This window comes from Sebastes fasciatus, chromosome 1 (assembly GCF_043250625.1).
Source record: "Sebastes fasciatus isolate fSebFas1 chromosome 1, fSebFas1.pri, whole genome shotgun sequence".
NCBI classification, from domain to species: Eukaryota; Metazoa; Chordata; class Actinopteri; order Perciformes; family Sebastidae; genus Sebastes; species Sebastes fasciatus.
The window spans coordinates 41,581,597-41,595,250 of NC_133795.1; the positions used below are offsets into that span (position 1 = coordinate 41,581,597).

The 13,654-nt window shown below is 45.2% G+C and overlaps 1 long non-coding RNA gene, 7 other non-coding genes and 2 pseudogenes across 8 annotated transcripts; all 10 read right to left on the reverse strand.

Moving 5' to 3' along the window:
• Window positions 1-1,423: 1,423 nt before the first annotated feature.
• LOC141778083 (uncharacterized) lies at window positions 1,424-2,628 on the reverse strand. The gene is made up of 2 exons (XR_012596007.1): window positions 2,457-2,628; window positions 1,424-2,370 (listed from the first exon to the last, which is right to left on the reverse strand). It is a non-coding gene; the product is annotated as an uncharacterized LOC141778083 (long non-coding RNA).
• A 76-nt stretch (window positions 2,629-2,704) lies between these two features.
• On the reverse strand, window positions 2,705-2,821 carry LOC141780399 (U5 spliceosomal RNA). The gene has a single exon (XR_012596645.1). It is a non-coding gene; the product is annotated as a U5 spliceosomal RNA (small nuclear RNA).
• Window positions 2,822-3,282: 461 nt separating this feature from the next.
• On the reverse strand, window positions 3,283-3,470 carry LOC141779698 (U2 spliceosomal RNA). The gene has a single exon (XR_012596401.1). It is a non-coding gene; the product is annotated as a U2 spliceosomal RNA (small nuclear RNA).
• A 3,518-nt stretch (window positions 3,471-6,988) lies between these two features.
• Window positions 6,989-7,123, reverse strand: LOC141778955 (U1 spliceosomal RNA; annotated as a pseudogene).
• A 574-nt stretch (window positions 7,124-7,697) lies between these two features.
• LOC141780533 (U1 spliceosomal RNA) lies at window positions 7,698-7,861 on the reverse strand. Its single transcript, XR_012596688.1, has one exon. It is a non-coding gene; the product is annotated as a U1 spliceosomal RNA (small nuclear RNA).
• Window positions 7,862-8,386: 525 nt separating this feature from the next.
• On the reverse strand, window positions 8,387-8,521 carry LOC141778888 (U1 spliceosomal RNA; annotated as a pseudogene).
• A 1,806-nt stretch (window positions 8,522-10,327) lies between these two features.
• LOC141780265 (U1 spliceosomal RNA) lies at window positions 10,328-10,491 on the reverse strand. The gene has a single exon (XR_012596600.1). It is a non-coding gene; the product is annotated as a U1 spliceosomal RNA (small nuclear RNA).
• Window positions 10,492-11,728: 1,237 nt separating this feature from the next.
• Window positions 11,729-11,919, reverse strand: LOC141779253 (U2 spliceosomal RNA). The gene has a single exon (XR_012596241.1). It is a non-coding gene; the product is annotated as a U2 spliceosomal RNA (small nuclear RNA).
• A 177-nt stretch (window positions 11,920-12,096) lies between these two features.
• On the reverse strand, window positions 12,097-12,213 carry LOC141780187 (U5 spliceosomal RNA). The gene has a single exon (XR_012596579.1). It is a non-coding gene; the product is annotated as a U5 spliceosomal RNA (small nuclear RNA).
• A 461-nt stretch (window positions 12,214-12,674) lies between these two features.
• On the reverse strand, window positions 12,675-12,857 carry LOC141779712 (U2 spliceosomal RNA). The gene has a single exon (XR_012596403.1). It is a non-coding gene; the product is annotated as a U2 spliceosomal RNA (small nuclear RNA).
• Between the last annotated feature and the right edge of the window lie 797 nt (window positions 12,858-13,654).

The window sequence follows — 13,654 nt, forward strand, 5'->3', positions numbered from 1 at the left end:
CTGCCATTTGGATCACAGCCACGGGGGGGGATCTGCGTGTGCTTCCTTGCTAGCAAGTTTCTGGAGGTCCACATGGCGTCTTTGATTGCGGCTAGGGTGAGCCACTGTTTGACAAAGTCAGATGCTGGTAGTTGCTTCTGTGGGCTCACCCCATACAGCACCAGCTGTGCTGTGAGGACCTCCCTTGCTGGCAAGTACGGGAATTTTAAGGAGCCGGCCATTGCCCACTGGTCCACGGCAGCGCTGCACTCCCAGAGCAGATGCCTCACCGACTCAGGCGCGCCACAACCTGGTCGGGGGCAAGTTGAGTGCGCCGACATGCCCCGGGAGTGCATCACGGACCTGACTGGGAGGATCTCGTGAGCCACCATCCATGACAGGTCCCGGAGTCTGTTTGGGAGAGCAGAATGGTTTACTTTGCACCAAACTGTTTAGGGCTCGCCGAATGCGAGCCCGCGCACTGGACTCACTGGTTCCCTCTCCTGCACAACAGAAATCAGAGAGCGGTGGTTAGTTAAAATCTGCAACTCCTCGTGCTCAAGGTTAAAATGTCTTAAAAATGTCTGAATAAAATCATAGGCTGGGAGTAGGCTAAAAGACACGGGTACTCTAAGATCAGTGGGTAAAATCTTTAATCTCCTGAGGTAGGACCCCATCCAGAACTGTGTCATTGCTGCAGTCTTTGGGTTTCTGGATGGGGTTGTAGCAGCTTTGATGTGAATGGCCGTGTATCTGCTCCCTAAAAACAAATGAAGGTCCGGCACTCCTTTTCCTCCTTTCTCTTTCGACTTCTTCATCACGCTTCTCCTCAGACGTTCCCACTTGGACCCCCACAGGAAATAAAAATAATTAGCCTTTTCCATGTAAATGCAGCTCTTCAGTCACTTTATGGGTAAAAAGTGACAAAAGGGTTTGAGCTTCATTTCCCTGTTGGACTCTGGGTGTTGGCCTTGGACGCAGCTTTAGATCGGCTTCTGAGTCCTTAGGGGTTGATTGCAGAGCTATTGTTAAAAAAGAGACCTCATTTGGGGAATTGTGGGGGAAGACTCTGGCCTCCTCCACAGAGGAACTGTCTGAGGAGTGCCCAGCTCTTCCCCTCTTCCCTGACACAGCAGGAGAGTCAGGAGTCAATTCTGATGAAGGCCTCTTGGACTGCTGGGCATTGGGGAGGGGGGCATCATTGCTATCACTTTGTGACTTGTCTGTCTCATGTTCTGAACTAGCTCCGCCCTCTACCTGCATTGCCTCTTTTTTCCCACTACTCTCCATTGGTGGGGCACTTGCAGGCTCCTCCCCTTTTCCCTCCTCACCTGATCCCTGTTCTCCAATCACAGGATTTGGAGGGAGATTTGAATTTCCCAGCCCAGCCTCTTCGAATAGCTCTCTAAATGGTTGTTCCTGTCCACCATTTTGTTCCTTCTCATTCTTTTTATTTGCTTTTAGTTTGTTGGCAAAGGACTTTGGGCAATCTCTGAAGAGGTGATTTGTTTCTCCACAAAGGTTGCACTTTCTGCCATTGGTACACTGCTCAAAAGTATGACCAATTTCTCTGCACTTTCCGCACATTATCTGCTGACACGCTTCTGCCAGGTGCCCATGCTCACCACACTTGCGGCAGAGCTTTGGCTGGCCCTGGTAGTGGATGTAGCCCCTGTTGTTTCCCAGAACTACCATGGATGGCAGATGTTTCAGGCCTTGGAAGCCCTGGGGGTCCTGCCATTGTTGAATGGGGACCCTCCAAGCGCAATTCCAAATGCCATCCTCATCTCTCACCTTGGTAGCCTGGCCTTTAACAGTGCAATATCTACCCAGCCACAAACAAATGTCATCTGCATTCACTGTTTCATTGAACATTTTGACAATGACCATTTTAGAGGCATTGTCAGTCAGTTTCTCAACAGCAAAAACGGAAAACTGGGGTTTAACATTTTCGAAACGTGTCCAGAATTCCCTCAGTGCACTTGCAGTACAAAAGCTTACATCAAAACCTTTGTTAAGCGGAAGTGTCACAATACAATTTATTTCGTCAGGCCTAAAATTTAAAACTTTTTGAATAAGCTTCCTGGAGAAGTCGAGTCTCGACATCTCCAGGAGCCTTCCATCCTTTTCTTTAAATAAAAGGCGGACGCTGTGGTGCCTCCTGATGCCGGCATGGTTGGCCGACATGGTGGAGGCACCACACGTTTGAGGTTAAAAACTTCTGAAAAAACACTAAAAAATATCTAAAAACAAGACTAAAGGGACAACAGATAAAAAACCACTAAAACCAACAATAATAACTAAAGGAGCACTTACCTTCTCCTGTTTGGATCGGTGGAGATGTTGGTCCAACAGGGGCAGGTAAGGGGAAACCTCTGGTCCAATGTTATCCTGTGTGAATAATTGCAACTAAAACAGAGTTGAAATAAATTACACAGAAAGTGAAAATATCCTCCAAAATGATGAAAAAACAATACCACAAAAAGGGCAAAAGCTTTCCACCAACAGGAAGCGATCGCAGTCTTAGCCAAAAGGCCGAGAAGCGATGACCTCCAACTGTTTGCTGCCCGACCCCAGCTCCATGCACAGTTGTCACTTGTTGTGGTGCAGTACTTTTTATTTGGGCAAAACCATGGCTGCTGCTTAGCATCCCCGCCCAAGCCCTTCATGGTGAAGCAGCTAAATCTAGCTGAAGACAGCTTTTTTGTCTTTCACAAATGCACAAGGCTCAGCCAAACGGCAAAGCCTGCTAAAAATAGGTTTAACTCATTGGTGTCCCTCTCCACAGAAGTCTTTAGTAAAAGGCGAAAGACTTGTACGTTATGAAGAGAAACCAGAGTAAGTAAAGCCCTATCTCGAGAGCAGTCCAAGACACTAGGTGTCCCAGTCAATGCGGTCACGGTAAGCCTCACTTGGCGTGCCACGTTCCAAATCCGAGGCCACACCCATTCCCCCACCCAGACCCACATTGTCACGGTGGCAATATTCCCTCTGGCCTGTTTTTTTTCTTCTGCCAATCAAAAGTGCAAGTCTAGCTGCATCTTTTTGAGGCTTTGTCTTGCTGCCGATTCGACGCTGCACTTTTCCCCCAGTTGTCACGGCTTATAGAGCCATTTCTGACTGAGACCCCCCAATGACGTTCTATATGGAACCTCAGTGAGGAGTCAACAGAGCCTTTTTTAGCCACGACTCCAGGCAGCAAAGACCACCATCCACTGTGACTCACGTGTCTTTCAGTGCAGTGTCAAATTGAGCGACTTGCCGCTCGGTTTGCGTTGGTATTTGGTTTTCCACAAGGTAGGAGAAGGGTGCACCGTTCCCAGCGGCACTGCAATACCGGGTCGATGCGTGGAGTGAATGGAGCAAGCCCCTTTTTCAGCTCCTGATGCTAAAAATCCGTTTAATATGTTGTCCCCTTATAGAGGACATATCAGATATTAAACTGATAAGAACAGATTTTTTTTTTTTTTTTTTTTTTTGAAAATATTTATTGACACCTTATTTCAAACACATTTCATAAAAAACGTCACATACATACAAGTAACACTTTTAAAATACAACAATTCAGACAATAAATAATGCAATCTGTAAAAACATCTTGGCCAATGAAAGCAATTCAATTAGGAGGCATTACAGATAAAATTGTCATCAGTTAAAGTGTACATTAAAGGTTTCATCTTGTGTATGTCCATGTGTGTTAAGTGTCCATATTAAAGGTCTTTAAAATGGAGAGCAGTTGTTAAAATGCTCTCTTCCATCGCTGTGCAGGAGAGGAGTGAGTCCCTACCAAGGGTGACTCATTTCGCTCCCCCAAACAGATTGGTTCTCTCGGGATCCTGTGGTGGTGCTCAGAGGAGATCCCCACCCTGTTGCTCCTTCCCACCTGCCTCACCCGGAGAGTCAGGCCGCTGCTGCCGTGACCTTTTATTGTGTGGCTCCGGCTCCTTCATCCGAATGGGCACAGAGGCGATTCTTCTTTGTGGCTCTGATCTTGGCATGCCGCGTGCAGCTTCGACCGCCCGGACCGTCGCCACTGCCATTTGGATCACAGCCACGGGGGGGGATCTGCGTGTGCTTCCTTGCTAGCAAGTTTCTGGAGGTCCACATGGCGTCTTTGATTGCGGCTAGGGTGAGCCACTGTTTGACAAAGTCAGATGCTGGTAGTTGCTTCTGTGGGCTCACCCCATACAGCACCAGCTGTGCTGTGAGGACCTCCCTTGCTGGCAAGTACGGGAATTTTAAGGAGCCGGCCATTGCCCACTGGTCCACGGCAGCGCTGCACTCCCAGAGCAGATGCCTCACCGACTCAGGCGCGCCACAACCTGGTCGGGGGCAAGTTGAGTGCGCCGACATGCCCCGGGAGTGCATCACGGACCTGACTGGGAGGATCTCGTGAGCCACCATCCATGACAGGTCCCGGAGTCTGTTTGGGAGAGCAGAATGGTTTACTTTGCACCAAACTGTTTAGGGCTCGCCGAATGCGAGCCCGCGCACTGGACTCACTGGTTCCCTCTCCTGCACAACAGAAATCAGAGAGCGGTGGTTAGTTAAAATCTGCAACTCCTCGTGCTCAAGGTTAAAATGTCTTAAAAATGTCTGAATAAAATCATAGGCTGGGAGTAGGCTAAAAGACACGGGTACTCTAAGATCAGTGGGTAAAATCTTTAATCTCCTGAGGTAGGACCCCATCCAGAACTGTGTCATTGCTGCAGTCTTTGGGTTTCTGGATGGGGTTGTAGCAGCTTTGATGTGAATGGCCGTGTATCTGCTCCCTAAAAACAAATGAAGGTCCGGCACTCCTTTTCCTCCTTTCTCTTTCGACTTCTTCATCACGCTTCTCCTCAGACGTTCCCACTTGGACCCCCACAGGAAATAAAACATGGCTCGTTCCAAGTCTAAAAGCACTCTTCTAGGTGGGATAAAAACAGAACTGATCAGTAAAAGCAAGGGTAAAATCACTGCTTTGATGATTAAAACCTTTCCTTCTAAAGTCAGTCCCCTGAGTCTCCAGTACCCCAGTTTTTGCCTAACTTTCCCTACCATGTCTGGCCAATTTGTTTTCCCTCCCCCCTCCCTGTCGAATTTGACTCCAAGTATCTTTTGGTCGGTCTGGGTCACAGTCAGGGGGAGTCCTGTCGTCTCAGTCGCTGTCCAAGGTCCATAAAAGTGGGCTTGGGTCTTGCTTCGGTTCAGCTTTGACCCAGAGGCCCGTCCAAACCAGTCAGTCAAGTCCAACGTCCTGTTGACAGATAAAAGGTCAGTGCATAAAATGTTGATGTCGTCCATATATAAAATACATTTTGTCGTGAGTCCCCCACTCCCTGGTACTCCCACCCCATTGATTCGTTTGTCCCTTCTCAAGACCTGTGCCAGTGGTTCTATACAAATAACATAGAGGAGGGCAGATAACGGACAACCCTGACGGACACCGCAGTTTATATTGACTGCTTTTGTCAGATGCCCGTTAACAATGAATTTGCTGGTGATGTTCCGGTACAGCAATCCCACCCATGCTATAAACCTCCCTGGAAACCCCATTTTTTGCAGTACCTGGAAAAGGTACTGGTGCGAGACCCGATCAAAGGCTTTCTCAAAATCTAAATTTAGGACTAGAAGCCGGATGTTTCTGTCTCTCGCATAACAGATGGTGTCTCGGATCAGTACGAGGCTGTCGGTGATCCTCCTCCCCGGGACGGCACAGGCTTGATCCGGGTGAATCAGCCCTGTTAAAAACAAAGACATGCGGGATGCTAAAAGTTTACTAAAAAGTTTACGATCAACGTTTAAAAGAGTGATAGGTCTCCAATTTTTCAGGTCAGTCTTGTCTTTGTCTTTGTGAAGGAGAGTCACTATCCCTACTCTAAAACTGTCAGGAAGTCGGTCAAGTTCTTCAAAATCCATAAAAACAGCGAGCAAGTCAGGTGCTAAAATGTCCCAAAAAGTCAAATAAAATTCCAAGGGAAGCCCATCTTCTCCTGGAGACTTCCCTTTTTTAAAATTTTTTATACAATTATTTAACTCAAAGATGTTAAAATCTTGGGTTAAAAGCACACTGGTGTCTATTTTTTTTCCGATGAATTTTAAAACTTCCTCCATGGTGTCTTTTTCAACTAGCTTCTTTTCATACAGTTCGCTGTAAAACTTTTCAATTGTTAATTTAATTTCTACTGTTGTGTCTGCTGTGCATCCGTTTTCTCTTTTAAGACTTAAAATGCCCCCCCCTTTATTTACAATTTTCTTAAAAAAGTATCTTGTGCACTTCTCTCCCTCCTCTATTTCCCTCTCCTTGCTTTTTAAAATGACACCCTTGCTTTTAAATTCTGCTAAAACTGACATCTCTCTTTTAATTTCTTTTACTTCATCATTAAAATCCATCCCTTGTTGGTTTAATTTAAAATACCGCTGTAGTCGTTTCTGCAGTCCCAACATGCGTCTGTCGTCCCTATCTTTCTGCCTCTTACCTACCTGTCTAAAGAAAGTCCGGGTCCTTCCCTTCACCATTTCCCACCAGTGTGCACGTGTATCGTAAAGGTCTTGAAGGGTCTGCCACTCTTGGTACTGCTCCCTATACTGGCTAACTAACTCCCTATCATCTAAAAGGGAGCAGTTGAGTTTCCACAGACCACTTCCTGCTGTCACACCTGATGGGAGTGAGAGGGTGCAGGAAAGCATTGCGTGATCGGAAAAGAAGACTGGTGACAATCTAGCATCGGTTGGTGGGCAATCACGTGATAAAATGTAATCTATGCGAGAGGCTCTGGTGCCGTCACAACTGAACCAGGTGAAGCCCTCCTCTCTGGGATGCATGATTTTAAAACAGTCCAGAAGTTTAAAATCCCTGCACAGCAACACAGCCAGTTTTCTGGACATACTGTAAAAGAATCCAAAGGCCTCAAAATGAACATTGCCACAATCACGCTGACTGGGAAGCTGGATATTAGCATGCTGCGCAGCACATTTAAGTCCATCGCAGCCGAGGACTCCTTTCATTTAACTTGGACATAATGATCAGGGGAGAGCGCGAATGCAGTCCCCCACTACCAGAAATTATGCAGTTGAGATTCCCACATTTGGGGAATTCACAGGAGTCAGCACAACCACAGTGCAATGGCTGAGCCTCGCCCTGGGTGAACAACATAAGAATTTAATAAATTTAGTTTTTCATATACCATTTCGAATATTCATACATATCGTTTTATGTATTACAGTGATGTCATCGTCCTTTGATGTGATGTCATCGTCCTTTGATGTTGTCACACATTCTGAAAAAGTTGGCTAGTTTGGGTTGACACTTGAAGCGTGTTACTACAATACAGTCACAGTTGACAATCTACTCAGTTGGTTATTTGTTACATAAATCATTTTTTCTTCAAAATAATGCTTCTTTTCAAGAATGTGGTTGGTATTAATCTGTATTTGTTTTTATCTTTAAAAAAAAAATATTGTCATAAAATACTTGATCATTGTATCTCCCCTGCCAGGTAAATTTGAGTTGGATGCAACTGGCATTGCTCAACACACAGGTTCACAACGTACACCAGTCACTGCTGCACAGCAACACTGCAACTTTTCTGGACATACTGCAAAAGTATCCAAAGGCCTCAGAATGAACATTGCCGCAATCACACTGACTAGGAAGCTGGATATTAGCATGCTGCGCAGCACATTTAAGTCCATCGCAGCCGAGGACTCCTTTCATTTAACTTGGACATAATGATCAGGGGAAAGCGCGAATGCAGTCCCCCACTACCAGAAATTATGCAGTTGAGATTCCCACATTTGGGGAATTCACAGGGGTCAGCACAACCGGAGTGCAATGGCTGAGCCTCGCCCTGGGTGAACAACATACTTGATCATTGTATCTCCCCTGCCAGGTAAGTATGAGTTGGATGAGTCAGAGACAGGGTGGTCATTCTCAGACACAGCACCCTGGCTGACAGTTGCAACAGCGCAAAATCCTAGAGTTCAGTGTCTTTAGCACTAGCTCACCTTGGCAAGCTGTTTCTGCCTCTAAGAAAGAAAACACAGCCCAGCAACAGCACAAAACCTTAAACCCAAGCATGCTAGCAATGGAAGAAGGTTTAGAATACATTTCTTCCACAAAGAAAGAGCAACCTCGGAGAGGAGTACACACAAATGATTTGGTCCCATCCAAAAGACCACACCCACTTCTTGCTGTCATGGGGATCACGGGCAACTGGCATTGCTCAACACACAGCTTCACAGCGTACACCAGACACTGCTGCACAGCAACACAGCCAGTTTTCTGGACATACTGTAAAAGAATCCAAAGGCCTCAAAATGAACATTGCCACAATCACGCTGACTGGGAAGCTGGATATTAGCATGCTGCGCAGCACATTTAAGTCCATCGCAGCCGAGGACTCCTTGCATTGGACATAATGATCAGGGGAGAGCGCGAACGCAGTCCCCCACTACCAGAAATTATGCAGTTGAGATTCACACATTTGGGGAATTCACAGGGGTCAGCACAACCGGAGTGCAATGGCTGAGCCTCGCCCTGGGTGAACAACATAAGAATTTAATAAATTTAGTTTTTCATATACCATTTCGAATATTCATACATATCGTTTTATGTATTACAGTGATGTCATCGTCCTTTGATGTGATGTCATCGTCCTTTGATGTTGTCACACATTCTGAAAAATTTGGCTAGTTTGGGTTGACACTTGAAGCGTGTTACTACAATACAGTCACAGTTGACAATCTCTACTCAGTTGGTTATTTGTTACATAAATCTTTTTTTCTTCAAAATAATGCTTCTTTTCAAGAATGTGGTTGGTATTAATCTGTATTTGTTTTTATCTTTAAAAAAAAATGATTGTCATAAAAAATGATTGTCATAACATACGAGGTATTATGTCTAATACCTCGGTCTCTAATACAGGTTCTCCGCGAGGCTGCGTCCTTTCGCCATTGCTTTTTATTTTGTACACAGATAGCTGCAGGTCTTCTAAGGAGGGCAGCTTATTAGTGAAATTTTCAGACGACACTGCACTCCTGTCGCTCCTACAGGGGGCAGAGTCAGATCATGGCTGTGCTCTTCCTGCCTTTGTCGAGTGGTGTGACAAAAATTATCTTGATCTTAATGTCTCAAAAACTAAAGAACTTGTGATTGACTTTAGGAAAAACAAGATTAATCCCACTCAGAGTATAATTCATGGCGAGGATGTTGACATCGTGGACTCTTATAAGTACCTGGGCACAGTGTTTGACTCTCATCTCAAGTTCGATGTAAACACTGAGTCCATTGTTAAACGAAGCCAACAGAGAATTCATTTGCTGCGGAAAATCAACTCCTTTGTTGTGAGTAGATCTATCCTGTGCACTGTCTACTTGTCATATGTTGAGAGCCTTTTAACCTTTTCATTTATTTGCTGGTTTAACGGTTTGTCTATGAAGGACAGGAATTGCCTAAATAACATTGTGAAAGTCTGCTCCAAAATCATCGGAGCCCAGCAGAGCAACTTAAACTCTCTCTGGGAGAAACGTGTCCTCCAGAAGGCCAAAAACATTATTAATCACAACCAAATCCTGTCTAGTGAGTTCACACTACTGCCTTCAGGACGGCGCTATCTGCCGCCTCACAGAAAGACAAACCGCTACTCCAAGTCATTCATTCCTTCCGCCATTACACTGCTGAACGCAGAGTAACTATCATGAATGAACGACAACAAAAAATGTTTTATTTACTTTGAATGTACAATTATTTTGCACTAACCACATAACGGTTGTCTGTGTTTGCATTAGGTACATTCTTGGAATACAATTTGCGATGTGCAAATACTCTTGGCACTTTATTCTATTCTAATTATTTATTTATTCCGTTATTCTTTTATCTCGTCTCGTTTTTATTCTTGTATTCATTGTTTTTATTGCGAAGATTTTTAATTTTTAATCTTGTACTTTTATTGTTCTGCACCTACCCATATGCCACCTACTGTGTTCCCTCTGTCAATGATGATTGTGCAGTATGAATGTGTGTATATGTTTCGGTGGACTGCAGAAACTGAATTGCCCTTCGGGGATAAATAAAGCTCTCTGTATGTGTATCTGTATCTGTACTTGATCATTGTATCTCCCCTGCCAGGTAAATTTGAGTTGGATGCAACTGGCATTGCTCAACACACAGGTTCACAACGTACACCAGTCACTGCTGCACAGCAACACTGCCACTTTTCTGGACATACTGCAAAAGTATCCAAAGGCCTCAGAATGAACATTGCCGCAATCACACTGACTAGGAAGCTGGATATTAGCATGCTGCGCAGCACATTTAAGTCCATCGCAGCCGAGGACTCCTTTCATTTAACTTGGACATAATGATCAGGGGAGAGCGCGAACGCAGTCCCCCACTACCAGAAATTATGCAGTTGAGATTCCCACATTTGGGGAATTCACAGGGGTCAGCACAACCGGAGTGCAATGGCTGAGCCTCGCCCTGGGTGAACAACATACTTGATCATTGTATCTCCCCTGCCAGATAAGTATGAGTTGGATGAGTCAGAGACAGGGTGGTCATTCTCAGACACAGCACTCTGTCTGACAGTTAGTGATGTTACGTGCTGTGCCGAGGCTTCGGAGCGCGTGTCGAGTAATCCAGGAAGTTTTCCGCGATGCGTGTATCGAGGCTTGTATCGTTTTAGACCAATGACGTCATTGATGACATCCGAAGCCTCGCTGCCCGGCCGTACCGCCCACTGGTTCATGAAGTGTTTCAGATCTTCACTGGTTCAACCAATGCCGCTTTCCAGAAGTGACTCAGAACACTAATATTAACCCTCCTGCAATTATTATATTATATTACACTCCACTACAATACAATTATTAACTTAGGATTGGTTTGCACACATAAGATGAATTACTCACAAAACAATTACAGTTTATTATACATGTATCTTATATACTCATAATATGCTTACTAAATAGACATTTTATTAAAGATGATATATATATATATATATATATATAAATTGATTACATGGTAATAGATTTTTTTTCATTGTTTATAGTCATTCCCAAAAGCCTTTACTGGCGCAAAATACAGTATATCACAGATCTGTGTTCCCAGTAGACCACAACCAGCACTGATCCCAGTAGAGCACTTACACTTACACACCAAAAACTGACAAACTGACAATAACCTGATATTTTCAGGTGGATTTTCATTTAATTCTCACTGTGCAATATCATTTTCCACTTGTGCAATTTTGTTAATAGTCTGTTTATTGCCAATACTGTATAGACTCCTATTAATCTGTATTTGTTTTTAACTTAAAAAAAAAATGATTTTCATAACATACTTGATCATTGTATATCCAATGCCAGGTAAATATGAGTTGGATGCAACTCGCACTGCTCAACACACAGCTTCACAACGTACACCAGCAACACTGCCAGTTTTCTGGACATTCAAATTTACTAGACCTGTACGTTATGAAGAGAAACCAGAGTAAGTACAGCCCTCTTCTTGAGGCTTTGTCTTGCTGCCGATTCGACGCTGCACTTTTCCCCCAGTTGTCACGGCTTATAGAGCCATTTCTGACTGAGACCCCCCAATGACGTTCTATATGGAACCTCAGTGAGGAGTCAACAGAGCCTTTTTTAGCCACGACTCCAGGCAGCAAAGACCACCATCCACTGTGACTCACGTGTCTTTCAGTGCAGTGTCAAATTGAGCGACTTGCCGCTCGGTTTGCGTTGGTATTTGGTTTTCCACAAGGTAGGAGAAGGGTGCACCGTTCCCAGCGGCACTGCAATACCGGGTCGATGCGTGGAGTGAATGGAGCAAGCCCCTTTTTCAGCTCCTGATGCTAAAAATCCGTTTAATATGTTGTCCCCTTATAGAGGACATATCAGATATTAAACTGATAAGAACAGATACTACACTTGATCTTAGCCAAAAGGCCGAGAAGCGATGACCTCCAACTGTTTGCTGCCCGACCCCAGCTCCATGCACATTTGTCACTTGTTGTGGTGCAGTAATTTTATTTGGGCAAAACCATGGCTGCTGCTTAGCATCCCCGCCCAAGCCCTTCATGGTGAAGCAGCTAAATCTAGCTGAAGACAGCTTTTTTGTCTTTCACAAATGCACAAGGCTCAGCCAAACGGCAAAGCCTGCTAAAAATAGGTTTAACTCATTGGTGTTCCTCTCCACGGAAGTCTTTAGTAAAAGGCGAAAGACTTGTACGTTATGAATAGAAACCAGAGTAAGTACAGCCCTATCTCGAGAGCAGTCCAAGACACTAGGTGTCCCAGTCAATGCGGTCACGGTAAGCCTCACTTGGCGTGCCACGTTCCAAATCCGAGGCCACACCCATTCCCCCACCCTGTCCCCCACTGTCACGGTGGCAATATTCCCTCTGGCCTGTTTTTTTTCTTCTGCCAATCAAAAGTGCAAGTCTAGCTACATCTTTTTGAGGCTTTGTCTTGCTGCCGATTCGACGCTGCACTTTTCCCCCAGTTGTCACGGCTTATAGAGCCATTTCTGAATGAGACCCCCCAATGACGTTCTATATGGAACCTCAGTGAGGAGTCAACAGAGCCTTTTTTAGCCACGACTCCAGGCAGCAAAGACCACCATCCACTGTGACTCACGTGTCTTTCAGTGCAGTGTCAAATTGAGCGACTTGCCGCTCGGTTTGCGTTGGTATTTGGTTTTCCACAAGGTAGGAGAAGGGTGCACCGTTCCCAGCGGCACTGCAATACCGGGTCGACGCGTGGAGTGAATGGAGCAAGCCCCTTTTTCAGCTCCTGATGCTAAAAATCCGTTTAATATGTTGTCCCCTTATAGAGGACATATCAGATATTAAACTGATAAGAACAGATTTTTTTTTTTTTTTTTTTTGAAAATATTTATTGACACCTTATTTCAAACACATTTCATAAAAAACGTCACATACATACAAGTAACACTTTTAAAATACAACAATTCAGACAATAAATAATGCAATCTGTAAAAACATCTTGGCCAATGAAAGCAATTCAATTAGGAGGCATTACAGATAAAATTGTCATCAGTTAAAGTGTACATTAAAGGTTTCATCTTGTGTATGTCCATGTGTGTTAAGTGTCCATATTAAAGGTCTTTAAAATGGAGAGCAGTTGTTAAAATGCTCTCTTCCATCGCTGTGCAGGAGAGGAGTGAGTCCCTACCAAGGGTGACTCATTTCGCTCCCCCAAACAGATTGGTTCTCTCGGGATCCTGTGGTGGTGCTCAGAGGAGATCCCCACCCTGTTGCTCCTTCCCACCTGCCTCACCCGGAGAGTCAGGCCGCTGCTGCCGTGACCTTTTATTGTGTGGCTCCGGCTCCTTCATCCGAATGGGCACAGAGGCGATTCTTCTTTGTGGCTCTGATCTTGGCATGCCGCGTGCAGCTTCGACCGCCCGGACCGTCGCCACTGCCATTTGGATCACAGCCACGGGGGGGGATCTGCGTGTGCTTCCTTGCTAGCAAGTTTCTGGAGGTCCACATGGCGTCTTTGATTGCGGCTAGGGTGAGCCACTGTTTGACAAAGTCAGATGCTGGTAGTTGCTTCTGTGGGCTCACCCCATACAGCACCAGCTGTGCTGTGAGGACCTCCCTTGCTGGCAAGTACGGGAATTTTAAGGAGCCGGCCATTGCCCACTGGTCCACGGCAGCGCTGCACTCCC